Source organism: Arachis hypogaea, chromosome 14, assembly GCF_003086295.3.
Source record: "Arachis hypogaea cultivar Tifrunner chromosome 14, arahy.Tifrunner.gnm2.J5K5, whole genome shotgun sequence".
NCBI classification, from domain to species: domain Eukaryota; kingdom Viridiplantae; phylum Streptophyta; class Magnoliopsida; order Fabales; family Fabaceae; genus Arachis; species Arachis hypogaea.
In genome coordinates, this window is record NC_092049.1 from 63,014,210 (window position 1) to 63,024,251 (window position 10,042).

Genomic DNA, 10,042 nt, shown 5'->3' on the forward strand with positions numbered 1-10,042 from the left:
TATCATGAAAATCATTGCAAGGTATAAGAACTGGAAATTCCATCCTAATTATCCTTATCAGGTGTGATGAGAATTGTTTATTGCTCCCACTTAGTTAACCATTACTAAATAAAGGAAAGTCAAGTGGACTAATCAATTTGATTCCTCAAGTCCTAGTCAACTCCTATGGAAAGACTAGCTTTAGAGGGATCCAAATCAAACAACAAATTCTAATTTTCAATCAACAGCTGAGTTTGATAACTCAAGTGTCACCAATTACTTAACCAAAGCAAAGGGGGAAAATATACTCGAATAAAAATGCCTTAACCAGGAGAAGATTAATTGGAAGCATCAATAAATTAAAGAAAGCAATCATAAATCTAAAATACCTCAAATTGCATTAAATAAGAAAATCAAATTAACATGGAGTTCATAAATCAATATTGAAAAAATAAACAAACTAAAGTAATAGAATAAATAAAAGTAGAAGAGAACATAAATTAAAGGAACATTGAACTTGGAATGAAGAAAAACAATCCTAAAATTAAGGGAAATCCTAATCCTAAAACCGATGAGAGAGGAGAGAACCTCTCTCCCTAGAAAACTACATCTAAAACCTAAAATTATGTCTATTGAATGAATGATTGATGGATGATTTGATTCCCTCATTCTCCAGCCTCTATTCTATGTTTCTGGGCTTGATTTGGGCCGAAAAAGGGTCCAGAAATCGCTGGGGGCGAATTCTGCAGCTTTCTGCAGGTGGCGTCCGTCACGCGTGCACGTCATTTGGAAGTTTTCCTTGTCACACATACGCATCAGTGATGAGCAGATAATTTATACGCTTTTTGGCATTATTTTTACATAGTTTTTAGTATGATTTAGTTAGTTTTTAGTATATTTTTATTAGTTTTTAAATAAAAATCATATTTCTGGACTTTACTTTGAGTTTGTGTGTTTTTCTGTGATTTCAGGTATTTTCTGGCTGAAATTAAAGGACTTGAGCAAAAATCAGATTCAGAGGTTGAAGAAGGATTGCAGATGCTGTTGGATTCTGACCTAACTGCACTCAAAGTGGATTTTCTGGAGCTACAGAACTCCAAATGTCGCGCTCTCAATTGCGTTGGAAAGTAGACATTCAGGGCTTTCTAGCAATATATAATAGTTTATACTTTGCTCGAGTTTAGATGACACAAACTGGCGTTCAAAGCCAGTTCCATGTTGCATTCTGGAGTTAAACGCCAGAAACAGGTTGCAAAGTGGAGTTAAACACCAGAAACAGGTTACAAACTGGTGTTCAACTCCAAGAGAAGCCTCTACACGTGTAAAGCTCAATGCTCAGCCCAAGCACACACCAAGTGGGTCCCGGAAGTGGATTTCTGCATCATTTACTCATTTCTGTAAAGCCTAGTAACTAGTTTAGTATAAATAGGACTTTTTAATATTGTATTAAAAGTTTTGGTTACTTCGGTTCCCCTCTGGGGCGGAGACCAATGAACTCCATTATCACTTATGTATTTTCAACGGTAGAGTTTCTACACACCATATATTAAGGTGTGGAGCTCTGCTGTTCCTTGAGTATTAATGCAAAGTACTATTGTTTTTCTATTTAATTCAAGCTTATTCCTATTCTAAGATGTTCATTCGCACCCAAAAACCTGATGAATGTGATGATTATGTGACGCTCATCATCATTCTCACTTACGAACGCGTGCCTGACAAACACTTCCGTTCTACATGCAAACAAGCTAGAATGAATATCTCTTAGATATCTAATACAGAGGACCGAGTCCGAGATATTAGAGTCTTCGTGGTATAAGTTAGAACCCATGGATGACCATTCCTGAGATCCAGAAAGTCTAAACCTTGTCTGTGGTATTCCAAGTAGGATCTGGGAAGGGATGGCTGTGACGAGCTTCAAACTCGCGAGTGCTGGGCGTAGTGACAGACACAAAAGGATAGTAATCCTATTCCAGTATAATCGAGAACCGACAGATGATTAGCCATGCAGTGACAGCGCATTGGACCATTTTCACAGAGAGGATGGGATGTAGCCATTGACAACGGTGATGCCCTATATACAGCTTGCCACGGAAGGGAGTAGGAATGATTGGATGAAGACAGCAGAAAAGCAGAGGTTCAGGAGGAATGAAAGCATCTCTATACGCTTATCTGAAATTCTCACCAATGAATTACATAAGTATCTCTATCCTAGTTTATATTTTATTTATATTTATTATCAATTTACCACAACCATTTGAATCTGCCAGATTGAGATTTACAAGGTGACCATAGCTTGCTTCAGGCCGGCAATCTCTGTGGGATCGACCCTTACTCACGTAAGGTTTATTACTTGGACGACCCAGTGCACTTGTTGGTTAGTTGTGCGAAGTTGTGACAAAGTATGATTCACATTTGAGAGCACCAAGTCTTTGGCGCCATTGTTGATGATCGCAATTTCGCATACCATGTTTTTGGCGCCGTTGCCGGGGATTGTTCGAGTTTGGACAACTGACGGTTCATCTTGTTGCTCAGATTAGGTAATTTTATTTTAATTTTAAGCTTTGTGTTTTTATTATTCTTAATTTCGAAAAAAAATAAAAATAAATATTTCCAAAAATATATTTTTCTTCAGAATTTTTAACAATGAATTCTAGTGTTTCATGATGATTTGTTGAATCCTGGCTGGCTGTAAGCCATGTCTAATCTTTTGGACCGGGGTTTCAACTTATCATCACAAGAGCTTGTTGATCTTCACCCATTTGGCAGTTACACATATAGTTGTTGTAAACATGGGAGGTATCAATATCTGCTGAAGCTTGGCTGGCCATTGGCCATGTCTAGTGTTTTGGACCGGAACTTTCACTGAAAGCTTGGCTGGCTAGTAAGCCATGTCTAATTCCTGGACTGGAGCTTTAGACTAACATTGCAAGATTCCTGGAACTCCTATTAAAAATTTTGAAATCCTTATTTTTCCTTTTTCAATTAAATTTTCGAAAAATATACAAAAAAATTAATAAAATCATAAAACCAAAAATAATTTTGTGTTTCTTGTTTGAGTCTTGTGTCACATTATAAGTTTGGTGTCAATTACATATTTTTCAAACTTTCTTGCATTTTTCGAAAATCCATGCATTGCATTCTTCATGATCTTCAAGTTGTTCTTGGTAAGTATTCTTGTTTGATCTTTAAAATTTCTTGTTTTATGACTTTTCTTGTTTCTCATATGCATCTTTGAATTATCAATGTCTCAATGATAGCACAGAAACTTGTCTCTCAACAATTTTCCTTCGGCAAGTATACCGAATTGTCGTCAAGTAAAAACTCACAATAGAGTGAGGTCGAATCCCACAGGGATTGATTGGTCAAGCAACTTTAATTAGAGGAATGTTCTAGTTGAGGGAAGCAGAATTTGGTTTGAGAGTTGCAGGAAATTAAATGGCGGGAAAGTAAATAGCAGAAAATGTAAATGCTGGAAGTAAAGAGCTGAAAGTAAATGACGGAAAGTAAATTGCAGAATTGTAAATGGGAATGGGAAAAATGCTCATGAAAGTAAATTGCAGAAATTAAAGAGAATGGGTAAGATCAGAAATGGGGATTCATTGGGCTTAGGAGATGTTACATTCTTCGGATCAAGTTCATTTTCATCTCTTCCTCAATCAATGCATTCATTGATCTCCTTGGCAATCTTAAGTGATCGAATTCCAATTCCTTGGTAATTCAATCTCTCAAATCTTGATCAATAGCCAATTCCTTGGTCAATTGCTCATGAGAAGAGATGAAGTATGGTCACTGATTATACCACATGCATTCCCAAATCAAGTGTTGGTAGGATTATAGTCACCATACCCAACCAAACCCAATTTGGTCCAACATGAGAAAGCATTTCTAGCATGATCTCTTCATTCCTCTTCCAAGGTTCAGAAGAGATCCAAGTATGAATAGCTTCTTTTCCAAGATAACTACCCAATTGGATGAAGATTGAAAGCTTTCTAGTAAAATCAAGAGAAAAGATAGAAGAAGAGTAATGAAAATTAGTATTGATCCATCAAATTACAACAGAGCTCCCTAACCCAATGAAAGGGGTTTAGTTGTTCATAGCTCTTGAAATGGAAAACAAAGATGGAGAATACATCATGAAAACTAGAACTAGAAGTGCAGAGAAAATTATACAGAGAGTAGTTCTCAATTTCCAATCCCCAAAAGCTGTTTCCTAATTCAAGACTACCCCTATATATACTACTCTTCTAATCTTCTAGTTGATTCTTCAAGTCTTGGATATGGGCCTTCGGATCTTGAGTTTGAAGCAGTTATCTTCTGCAGTGGGCTTAGCTTTACTTGCAGAGAGAAAGTGTGAAGTAGGAAGGGTCTTTAGCTCAGGACGTTAGTGGCGTTAATGTTAAGTGAGAGTGTGGGTTCGAGAACGTTAGTGACAATCACCTTTTTCACTAACATTCCTCACCCAGGGATGATCCACATTAACTTCAACGTTAGTGGCACCAACGTGACCACTAACGTTGCCTCTTGGTCCTTCACACACGTTATTGGGACTCACCTTTTCCAATAACGTTGAGAGTCCTTCCTCCTTACGTTAGAGTTCACGTTAACTTAGTTAACGTGGCTCTTAACGTAGGCTTGCCAATTCTTTGAGAACGTTAGTGACACTTACCTTTGTCACTAACGTTCCAAGGTGCCCCTACTTCCCACGTTAGAGTCCACGTTAACTAAGTTAATGTGGCTTCTAACGTGGTAATGATAGCCATCTCCAACGTTAGTGACAAAGGTGAGTATCACTAACGTTGGCTTATCATCTCCTTTATCCACGTTAGCTTCCACGTTAACTAAGTTAACGTGGGAGCTAACGTTGCTCATAGTGACTTGTGGTGGTACATCCCAACGTTAGTGACAAAGGTAAGTGTCACTAACGTTGGCAATCACTTGCTTTCTCCACGTTAGCTTCCACGTTAACTAAGTTAACGTGGCAACTAACGTGGCTCATTGTATCTTGGCCAACGTTAGTAACAAAGGTGAGTGTCACTAACGTTGGCTTCTCTTTTGCTTCCCAATGTTAGAGTCCACGTTAACTGAGTTAACGTGGCTCTTAACGTGGCCACTTATGAGCTTGGTCCAACGTTAGTGACAAAGGTGAGTGTCACTAACGTTGGCCTTATTTCTTTCTTCCACGTTAGAGTTCACGTTAACTTAGTTAACGTGACTCTTAACGTGGGCTATGATGGCTTTTGAGGACGTTATTGGCGATTACTTTTCTCATTAACGTTGCAAGCTAGCTCCCATTCCACGTTGGTGGTCACATTAGTTAGACTAACGTGGCTGCTAACGTGGCTCTTTCTTGCTTCCTTTGTCCTGAAATCAAGCAATAAAGTGCATCAAAGTTCTAATCCACATCATGAGACATGCATCATCCAATTTGTCATCTAATTCATGCAAAATTCTCATGAAATCATGTAAAGTGCTCAATGTATGCTTAAATCAAGATGTAAGTGAAATTCTACCCAAAACTTGCTTATTTCCTAAGAAAATGCATGAAACTACCTTAAAAAAGTAAAGAAAAGGTCAATGAAACTGGCCAAAATGCCCTAGCATCACAACACCAAACTTAAAGCTTGCTTGTCCCTAAGCAAGTACTGGAACAAGAGAATGATGAATGAAATGCCAAGAGAAATGAGTCATTATTGTGGAAGTCATGTCCTTGGTTTTATGGTGGTTTCATGCATAGCAACTTAGGTTCATTCCTTCACTGGCTTTCAGACCTTTATCATGTCCTGAAGTACTCACTTAATTGCACCCTATGAGACTCTTATTCATTGATCCTTTTATTGTTTTCTGGGCTTATTTGTGTTCTTAGGCTAAGTGCTCTATGAGGGGGCGACTCTTTAAGATAAGCTTTCAGCCAGCACTCCCGAACCAGTTGGTTCAAGGTGCTAGGTGTTAAGACACCCCTAAGGACTTACTCCCTCAAGTCTCTTTCCCCCATACATATACACCACATGCACATGGTTTGTTTATTTTCTTTCTTGAGACCTTGGTGTCCAGCACCTCTTTGGGTTACTAAATGTTCTGTAGCAAGGTTGCTCTTGATAGTGGACTTTCAGCTGGTAATCCCGGGTTAGTTAACCCAAGTTACCAAGTGATGAAGCACTCCTACAAACTTATTCATCCAAGCAGATCCTTGGTACAGGAGCACCATAGACACATCTCTCAAGTTTCAAACCCTTGGTGCCTAGCCTTATTCTTTATTAACTTTTCTTTCTTTTTCAACTCTTATTGTTCTTTTCCCCTTTTTCTTCTTAGGATCTTATTATTTAGCTAGTCTCATAGGGTGTGTTTCAAGCATATGATTTAGGACAGATAGTTGTCTTCCCACCCTTGTTGGTGAACCAACTTAGCTAACTTATGACCACATCACACACTAAGGAACTTACTCCACAATATGAACTCCAATCTGGTCTTTGATAACAAACATTCTCTTTTTATTTGATTCAAAAGGAGACAAGCAACACAATAAGCAGGATGGAATTGAAAACAGGCAACTTGACTAGTAATCATAGACCTAGGCAATGAAAGACTTAAAGACAGAATTGAAAATTTCTAAACTACCATGGAACATGTTCTATTTCATACATGATTTTCCTTATTTAAAGCTTGAAAAAGATGGAACAGATAGGGAACTCCACCACCTTTTACTCATGGGATTGCCCATGCTCTCCCTCTTGCTTGTCCTCTTTGTGTCTACTTGTGCTTCCTTGCATCCGTGCTAGTCTGGCTCTTTTCCAGTCTTCAAGTGCCTTCTTTACCAATTCATGACTCTTCTCCACCCTTACTCTTTCTTCTCGTGCTAACTCATCCTTCACTTCATCATATTTTGTGATTCCCGGATGTACATTAGGTAGATGTCCAACTAAGTATCCAAGCCTTGCTAGCATGTTTACATGATTTCCACTTTCACTTATGTAAACCCCTTCAGAGAATGCCCTGTTCTCATCAAAGAGTTCTGCTTGTTCTATTTGTTTTCGATGTATCTCATGTATGTGTGCACCTTGATGTGCTTGGATGTTGATTAGCTTCTGGATAGATTCTTGTTGTTCAATTTGCCTTTGTTCTATCCTGTGGAAAGATTCACCCCATTGTTTTCCTTGTTCCAATTGCTGCTCCATCATTTGCTTCTCCCACTCTCCTTGTTGATTCGTCCATCTAGAAAATGATTCTTCTTGACGGTTCATCATTCGTAGCTGGAGCTCCTTCTGTGCCTCTTGATTTTCCCAATATTGCCTAGATAAGCCATCAATGGCTTCTTGTAATTGGTGCATGTTCAAGGTGGCTAGGGCTTGCTCTTCTAGGTCTTGTCCTTCTACTACTTGATGGGCTGGCCTCTTTCTTGGCTTCCGTTGAGGTAGGGGGATGCAACAGCATTCATCCTTCGGACTGTAATGGGAATACCCTCTTTGATCCACTCAGGGTCTTCATCTTCAAACACCACCCCAGCCTTGTCGCAGAGTCGGAAAATAGTGATGGGGTAGCCTAACTTTCCTCTAGAATCGCTATTTTCAGCCCTCTTCCTAATGCCTTGGGCTATGAGTTCATGAACCTTGATCTCTCCTCCTTTGAGTATACAGTGTACCATTGTGGCTCTTTTGAAATTCACCTCTGAGTTGTTCCCTGCGGGGATGATGGATCTCCTTACAATTTCAAACCACCCCTTTGCTTCAGGAGTGATGTCCCCTCTCTTAATGAACTTGGGTTTCCTTTCGGAATCTCACACCCAGTCAGCACCTGGTACACATATATCTCGCACAATCTGGTCATAATTTGGGCTATTATCAATTCTTAAATGATAGCTCTCTTCCTCAAACGGTATAGACCGCAACTTTAATGCTCTCATGACACTCATGGGACTGAAATCTACGGTCTTTCCTCTTACGAAACTTGTATAAGACTCATCTGTCTTATCATAACGAACAACATTTGCATAAAATTCTCTTACAAGATTTGCATTTACCCTAGTGACCGGATCAGTGAGGGGCTTCCATCTTCTCTTTTCCACTTTCTTTGTGATTTCGGGACACTCAGTTTTTCTGACTTGAAAGCCTAGCTCATAGACAATCTCCTTATCAACCATCCATCCGTACTGTAATGCATGATAAGAAGTTCTGAACTTCTTTTCATCAAAAGGGCGTTGCTCCATGGGCTCATTTCCCTTTCTTCTTTTAGAGCTTGATGATGCCATGAGTGACTTTTGAAAAGAAATGGTGTGGAGAATGGGCTTCGGTTGATTAGGATTTAGTGCAATGAAGGGAGTTGGTGAGAGTGTTTTTAATGGGGTAGGAAGTGCTTGGTTCCGAAAAGGGAGAGGTGTGAAGAGTGGGAGTGAAATGTGAAGGTGGGGTACGAAATACGGATTACTTATATAGGAAAGTGGTGTGTGGATGAAAGGTGTGGATCGATGGGGTTGGTGTATGATGAACGGATGGGGTTCTGCAGGGGATGAGCACAAGGATCATCATCTTTATGAGGGAGATTGGTTCGGTCTTCAAGGGTCTCATTCTTTCAATGTTGCATGGCACATTTCCCAATGCATTTCCCCTTGAGACACGTGTGTATTCTCCCTTCATGAAGTGGCTGAACCCTCCTCATTTAATTGTCCACTCAATCCACTTCAATACCCCTTTCTTCTCTCCTACAAAATAAAAGAATTGTGATTAAAAAAAATGTGTGGAAAGTGGCGGCAAAATTAAAAGAATAACTACTTTTTAAAGTTTTTGTTTTAACTAACTAAGTGCCATTCATTAGAGCAAACCAACTGACTAACTCAACATCCATGTGTGCAACATTGGCAACACCAAACTTAGTTTGGTGCCGTGTGGTGTAAAAGATTTATTCAAGGCCCCCCTAAGAGTGACATGATATGGGTTACATTGATGTTCTCTTAGTGTGCCTTGAACACCAAACTTGTTCTTCACTATATGTTGCACACAAAGATTCATTCAAGTCCATGTCAAGTTGATTTGAAATCCCTGAACCTTGCATTATTAACTACTTTTAAAAGCATGTAAAATATGGGTTGCCTCCCATGAAGCACTTCTTTAGCGTCACTAGCTTGACGTTTTGCCTTTGTCATGGTGGTTGGTAATGCTTCAGATCTTCCCCTCTTGCAGTAGACCTATATCCATTGGCTTCATCAAGGATCTCTACATGTTCTAAGGAAAGAACTCTGTTGATGGTGAAGACCTTAGGTAACTGAGATGGGATAGTGGGGAGATGAGGTGGAATATCTGGAAAGTAGGCTGAGATCAGTTTATCCCCCGGAGAAAAGTTCTCTGTAGGGATCTTCTTGTTCCTCCACCTCCTTGGTGCCTTCTTCTTTGTCTCTTTTGATGTTGCCTTGCTCTTTGTGACCTCCTCTTCTAAGGGAATTTTGTTGCTGGTCTCATATGACTCTAGTGGTTTAGGTTCCTCCTTATTTTCCTTGACCTGTGACAGCTGCTGATTGCTTTGTTCTTCAACCAAGTGGTTTCCCAGAGGTGTTGGTTGTACTTCAGTGCTTGCCTCCTCCCTCAGTATCTCATTATGATCTGTTTCTTGTGAGAGTTTGAAGACATTGAAGCTGAGTTGTTCATCATGGATCCTCAAAATTAGCTCCCCTCGCTCCACATCTATGAGTGCTCTGGCTGTAGCTAATAACGGTCTTCCCAATATGATTGGGTGAGTGTGACTTTCTTCCATGTCTAAGAAGACAAAGTCTATGGGAAAGAAGTATTTTCCCACCTTCACCAGCACATTTTCAACCACTCCTACTGCTTGTTTTTGAGTTTTGTCAGCCAGCTTGATAACTACATCTGTGGGTATTATCTCATTGATCTGCAGCATTTTCATAAGGGATAAAGGCATTAAGTTGATGCTTGCTCCCAAATCGCAGAGTGCTTTATCAAACATTGTTTCTCCTATGGCACAGGGGATGTGAAAACTCCCTGGGTCACTCCTTTTCATAGGCAACTCTGGTTGAATGAGAGCACTGCACTCCTTATTCATCACTATTGTTTGTCCTCCC